At 46.0% G+C, this 7,119-nt stretch overlaps 1 pseudogene; it reads left to right on the forward strand.

Annotated features, from left to right (window-relative positions):
- On the forward strand, positions 1-1,501 carry LOC123427238 (annotated as a pseudogene).
- Positions 1,502-7,119: the final 5,618 nt, after the last annotated feature.

Genomic DNA, 7,119 nt, shown 5'->3' on the forward strand with positions numbered 1-7,119 from the left:
ATGGCGCCCCTGCTCAAGGTCAAGAAGCTCTCCGACAAGGTCATCCTGCCGTCCCGCGGCTCCGCACTCACTGTCGGCTCCGACTTCACCGCCGGCTACGACCTCTCCAGGTACGCACACACTCCCTCCATCGCCATGGACTGCTCTCACCTCCGGCCTCTCAACTCTGAACGGTTTCTCTGCCCGATCCCACCACGGTGGAGATGGTGGTGCCGACGAGGGGCAAGGCACTGATGGCCACCGACCTGAGTATCTCCATCCCGGAGGGCACCTACGCGCGCATCGGTGAGTCTTCTTCTCCCACGGGATCTTAGTTTCTCGGTCGTGCGTCTGGTGTTTGACTAAATGCTTACCTCGTTCATCTTGTTTACAGCATCGAGGTCGGGCCTGGCACTGAAGCACTCCATCGACGTGGGCGTCGGGGTGATCGACGCCAACTATCGGGCCCGGTGGGCATCGCGCTCTTCAACCTCTCGGAGGCGGACTTTGCGGTGAGGCCCGGCGACCGCGTCATGCAGATGATCGTCCACGTGATTGCAACGCCCGAGGCCGCCGAGGTGAAGGACCTCGACGCCACCCTTCGTGGGGATCAGGGAAAACGGCACCAGACTGGTAGGAAAAGGGCGCCCTCTTGATCGATCACGGAGGGACGAGGTGCTCTGGTCGGCATTCTTCTCAGTACGCCATTATTCTGTCTCTATCATGAAATTGATTAATCTTCCATATCAATTGCCTTAAAACTGGTAAACTTCCATCATCAGATTGCTTTGAAACCGATCCATCTTAACTTCCATCAGCAGTTGATATTATTTCTAGGGGAAAAGGGCAGTTGCCTGAAGATTGTGTCCAAAAAACAAGTTCAGAAAAGCGGGCCAGCCACTAGCACCTCGGTACACAACCCAGATCATAAATAAGTATTGTGCTCACAGTTTGACAAGCATCAATGATAAGCTCTTACATTGATATCATCCGTATACAAGATAAGCTCTTACATTCATATACAATCTTCAGTTCATTCTGAGTTCTATATTCATGACAAAAAAGAAATACAGTTTCTACATCTGAAACTTCAATTCAGGCTCTTGCTGGCTCATGCTGCTCAAGTACTGCCTGCTTCCTCCAGCGTTGCAATGCAAGCCGCGTCTATGTGGTTATTGCCCTTCATCCATGGCTGCTTGCGCTCAGCAACACGACACTCACTTGGTACGTCCCACCTCCGCCACCGTTGCAGGGATTGGAAGAGAAGGGCCGCGGGAGCCGGTGAGCTCTCTGAGGAGAGCGCCCGCCCCGAACCCGACCCCCTCCCTCAGGCGAGTTCCGTTTCCGCTGCCCCGTAATCTGCTCGAGCAGCGCCTAATGCCATCGTGTATTGCAGGTCAAGGTGGAGTACGTGCCCGAGAAGCCCAACCTCGGCGCTGACGACCCTCTCCTCCTCGGCGTCTTCGAGAAATTGAATTCCATGAGTCGTATCTTCTTTCTTGCTGTAGAGACAACAAGATAGAGCTTGATTGCATTGTTGGATGCATACCACATATATGGTCAGCTCTTAACGTCTTTGATGAAAGGAAATTGTTGTAGACCAGAGTTGAAGAATATACTTTATCTCTTTTTCAGGTTCTTGGCCCCAATCCAGAGGTGATGCCAAAGATTAAAATTAATTATTCACGTGAGGAGTTCTTGTACTCCGTGTAACTACTGTGCCTTTCAGGTCTGTTCATCTTCTATGTGTCTAGAAAATGCGTTGACATGTGAATGTGATTAGTTCTCCACGCACATCTAACAAATGACTGCTGGACTATGCTCAAATTAATTATTAGTATCTGTAATATTCACTTATGATCTGTTAATTTGTCTTCTGATTGCTGTTTGCTGTTCCAATTTCCTTTTTTCGGGGGTTTGTTGTGCTTTTAAACTTATTGCATATTTTACTGCATACATGGTTTTGTTGAGGACCAATTTGGCCTTGGGTTGATTGCTCGTGCAGTTGAAGAAGGGATAGCTCTCATATGCCCAGAATGTATTTGATGAAAATCTAAAGAGGCTGTGCATGAAAATCTAAACCATTATTTGATTATTCTCATATGACCAAGTTATGAATCTGACGGGGCTCTTGAATTCCATGGATAGTGGTTGTGCAGCGCCGGTCCATGCCTTCAGCATCAACCTCGAATGGGAGGGATGAGCCACCACACATGACATAGGAGGTTAGTGTCTGCGTTCATGTCTTCAGCAGCAACCTCCCAGACACATGACATAGGAGGTCCATGTCTTCAGTAGCAACCTCGAATGTTCTTTGACACACATGACATAACTCCCCTGCCGCCACTACTCCACCGCACGGAGGTGACAAGCGCATCCGACATCTGGACCATAGGCGCCGCCGTCAGGTTGTGGTGGTGGTGGGAGAAGCCTCTGCTTCCACTCCTGCTTGTACTCGGAGACGCCGACGCCCTTCGATCCCTGCCGCCGACCCTCTGGTACTCTGCCTCTTCTCATCAGAATATTCCGAAAGTTCAGTATATTCAGAAAGTTCAGAATATTCAGAAAGTTCAGTTGGCTAGCTACTGTTGGAAGCAACAAAAGAAACAACATAAAGCTTAGGCCATATCCAGTTACATTCGGTATATTTTCCATACAATTCTGATATCAATTTTGATTCATATAGATGCACTAGACTGGCAAAAGGTCTCTTTTATCATTTACCCTACCCAGAAGTAGGTACTGTTTAGCACTGAAAAATTAGTTAACTGAAAAGGCAGGCAAATAAAGTACCTGGGAAAAGTTGGCAAGCACATGTATGCTGTTTTGCCTAGCGCAACATTCATGTTTGTTCTTAGTTTCAGGTGTAATTTTGTTTAAAAAGGCTTAGATCAAAGAACAGAAACAACACACATTTTCAGTTTTATTGAACTGAATTTGATCAAAAGGATGAAAACATCATACATGCTCAGTTCTGTACAATTGAATTTTCTGTTGACCAACAAAGCAGAACTAAACTCTCTGCTGTCGAACAGCAACACACATGCTATCGAACAGAACATAACTAAATTTATTTGAAAAATAAGGGGCCCTAAACAACATACATCTTCAGTTTTCTAGAACTGAATTAGATCAAAATGACAAACATCATACATGTTCAGTTTGCTCTCGAATAGAGCAAAACTGAACTTTCTACTATTGAACGCGGTTCCTTCTGGTCCATGTCCTCCTTGGGATCCACCGACCAACAAGGAAATGATGAACCGACCCCTGCCATGGATGCATCAATCTCGGGCTTACAAATTCAGAAAAGCAAGCACAAGTAGATCATTCACACAAGATGCATCAATCACTGTCCTCCTTTCTGGATGTAGTTGCTACTGTAGTCTTGCTGTTGTTCTGAATTAGCTAAGTGTGTGGAGAATCAAGTTCAAATGTTGAGGAATAATTCACACAAGATGCATCATTCACCGCTTCACCTGGCTGCGTGGAGGAATGCTGCGTGGAGGAATGCATCAGTAGAGGGACGAAAAGCAAATAAAAGAGGAGAAGATGGCCAAGGGATGACCTTGACTAGCAAACTGGGCCGGATCTGCGTTGTCAGCTCGACCCATGGCATCGGAGGCGGGGGTGTAATGGGCGAGGTGGAGCAGTTCATCTCCCGACGGAGTCCCGGCGCACACGTCCAAGCAAGTGCGACGGAAGGGAGAAGCGAATTTCGCGGGGGAGCTATGGTGTCAAGGAAGGGAGGAGGGAAGTTCGCAAGGGAGCTGCGGCGCCACGGAAGGGAGGAGCTCCGGCGCGGCAGAAGGGAGGAGGAAAGTGCGTGGGGGAGTTGCGTGTGGCGCGACGTGGGGAAGGTGTGAGGCGGCGCCGGCGAGTGGGTGACCGAGTGCCATCGAGGAGGGCGAAGACGGGACTGCAGGTTGTGTCGGGGAATAACAAAGGGTGTTTTTGCAAATTTCACGTGATGACAACTTTTTTCGGACGGAGGGAGTATTATATTATGAGTGTCAATGAACCAATTAACCCCATAAACTGGTGCTCAAGATGCCGCATGTAATATATATAAATATTATTTTTCTTTTGTTATAATTTGGCAGCCATTTTGAATGCTTTATTGTGGATCATGTTATAAGCACGAAATTTGAATGCACTGCAATTAAAAGGTGTCATTACAGGTTGAAGTTTATGTTACTTTTGTGTGAAGTGTGATAGTTTCAAGGTTAGTAATCCTTCCAGTGCTAACTCTTGTACTTATAAGTCACTGTAAGACACATAATGTTTAATTACTGTCGTTCTCCTTTTGAATTTTACAGGCTAGTTCTACTTATTTAATTGAAGTGCATGTGGGATGTGTTGCGTGACTCAGAAAGTTCTCCTTTGAAATCTCTAAATAAAGCAACTTGTCTAGAATTTATCCAATTGTTATAAGAAGAAGGATCCTGGGAATAAGGCAGGCAAAACCCGACGCGGAGGAGGGGGCATCAAAAGTGGGTGCCAATGTGAACCTCTATGTATGTGCAAACGTACATTACCCACGTTGGTCTGGGTTCTGCGGAAGATATCGAGCAAGGGAAGGAAAAAAATCATGAATCTCGTCAGGTGATGAGGTCATTGCTATTTATTATCAAAACTCATGTGAGAAGAACATGTTATGAGGAAATGAAGTGATGCCTTGAGGTGTTACTCCTAGACATGTTTCGTGGAGAAGTTGAATATCAATAAGATAGTGGGGATGTGAATAGGCAACCATTTGTGCTGCTTATTTTTTGCATGGAGGAGATAATTGACTCACGGTTAGTAAACTAAAGCAAAGAAAAAAAATGAAAACACAAGTGATGACACGACACCATGGCAGAGCATGAAAATTTAGCAGTTCAATTGCATGCTTGCTGATATGCATGATAGCTGAGTTGGCATGTCTGCATGTCAACATAAATATAGTAGTGAGGATAACTCTCTCCCAAGTTGTTGCTGCGGTAGCTTTGTTACGAAATACGTAAGTAGATTCTAACAGTTACTAAATCTAATGAAAAATAAAGTATAAGCTTGGAAATCAATAAAATAAAGTGTCCAAGAATGGAATAAAAACTTTTGAATTGGAGTTAAAATGTCATTCTGAATAAAAATATAAAGGATGACTAACATGAATATATGATGTGACGGTGTTACATGGGTAGACTATTGTAAATTAATTGTAATTTTAAGTGAAATGCATGACTCGCTAATGTCGTAGATTTTGCATGGCTTAGTGGAAGAAAAGACTTAAACGCATTGCTTTATGGGACGTTGATGTGGACACTTTGCATGTTAAAAGTACTGGGACCAATTTTTTTTTAAATGTAAGATAGGGAAGAACATCGATATTCAGTGCAAGTAAAGTGGATGCATGCATTGCTTAAACTGTCATTTTACTAATGTCTTTATCATGTTTGACACATGTTTTTAAGCAAAACAGTTCTTTGATCGTTAACTTTTATTATTTTGAAACAAAATAAGCAAATCAAACATTAAATGGTGCAATGAATTGATCGATATCATTATTATTTTTTATATCTCTTGTGGCAACGCACGGACAATCAAGTCTATTACTAAAGGGAAGATCCAACTAAACATATCAACTGTTTGATACCTAATCTAATGATCTAAAACTGTACTTACAAAATGCTAATGAAACTCGCTAATCCCCTACCACTTTGTCTCTATCGATAGCGTCCCATCGTTAAAACATAACCCGCACGTTTGCCGCTGCCAACCGCTCAGCCTCTCCCAAAAAAGGCAATGATCCATTCTCTCCCCAAAAATCGCCATTGCGAGCCCTCTGCCGTGCTCCGCTACCCGTCGATACTCCTCTGCTGGTTGATGTGCTCGATCTAACGCAGCCAATCGGAGGAAGGAAGAGATGGAGTCGACGGCGACAGGGAAGGAGACGGTGCGTCTGTCACACAAGGGGTCCCGGGTGATCTTCACCACCACGCGCGCAGATGTCGCCGTGCGCCTCGGCGAGCTTCGCGACCCGATCCTTGCCGACACGTCTCCGTTGGCCTTGATGTGCTTCGGGACCAGATGCTCGACAGACGCGCCTCCTTCATCGACCTCGCTGTGCAGCATTCCGAATGCTCCTCTGCCCGTCGTGGCAGCGACCAACACCTTTACTGCATGCCACAAGTTTGAGAGTTGCTAACATACATCCATATATGGATAATCATAATAACATATACTCAAAGATTGATCGAGGATGGTCATTGTCGTGGGTATAAGTCTGACAGTAGATGTGTAGGGTACGAAAGGATGGGCAGAGCCTTAGCTACGGCGAGGTTGTATGAGTTCAGGCCCCTCTACGGTAGAGGTAAAAGCCCTACGTCTCAGTGCTCTTGGGAGCTTGATGTCGAGTGGAATATGGATTACAGTAAATGCCAACCCCTGCACCAGTGGGGAAGGGCGGCTTATATAGAGTGCGCTGCCCTTCACTACTGCCCGGTGGACAGGGGTGGAGTAGTGGCGACTAAATGTCTACGTTATAGGTAACACACGCCTTAAATGCTAATAATGGTGTATGAAAACGTATGACCGTTGCCCTCCAGGGAGGTTACGATATATAGAGTGGAATCCAATCGGTACGTTTAGTATGCTCCGAATGCTCGTCACCGACTGGATGATGGGGGAATCGTCACCGACTGGATGATGGGGAGTCCTTAGTTTAGTCGGGACTGTCTAAGGGCCTTGTCCTTTATGAAGGGTAGTCCTTGGGTAGGACCTATAGGGCAGGCCTATGACCCTACCGTGGGACTATAACTCCATCATTAGTCCCCGAATGGATCGGGGTTGGAACGACGAAGTGATGCCTGGAGTACGGATCCGACTGGTATGGATGTGACTTTGGCGTTGTTTGCCTCGATCCATTTTATCTTCTCGACCAGTGATCCGAGTGAATATATCTGTGAAACGAACCGTCAGGGACCGAGTGCTTCCGCGGAATCTTTCGACGTGACCGGTCAACTGACAGCGGTGGATTTTCCGGGATCCTCAAATTTTGGTTGTCGCGCACTCAGCGGGGATGACGACATCGTCATCGAGTAGTTTCTGCCGCCTCGATTACTGCGCCTTTATCTTCTCCACTAATATCACAGCAGCCGG

Source organism: Hordeum vulgare, chromosome 2H, assembly GCF_904849725.1.
Source record: "Hordeum vulgare subsp. vulgare chromosome 2H, MorexV3_pseudomolecules_assembly, whole genome shotgun sequence".
NCBI classification, from domain to species: domain Eukaryota; kingdom Viridiplantae; phylum Streptophyta; class Magnoliopsida; order Poales; family Poaceae; genus Hordeum; species Hordeum vulgare.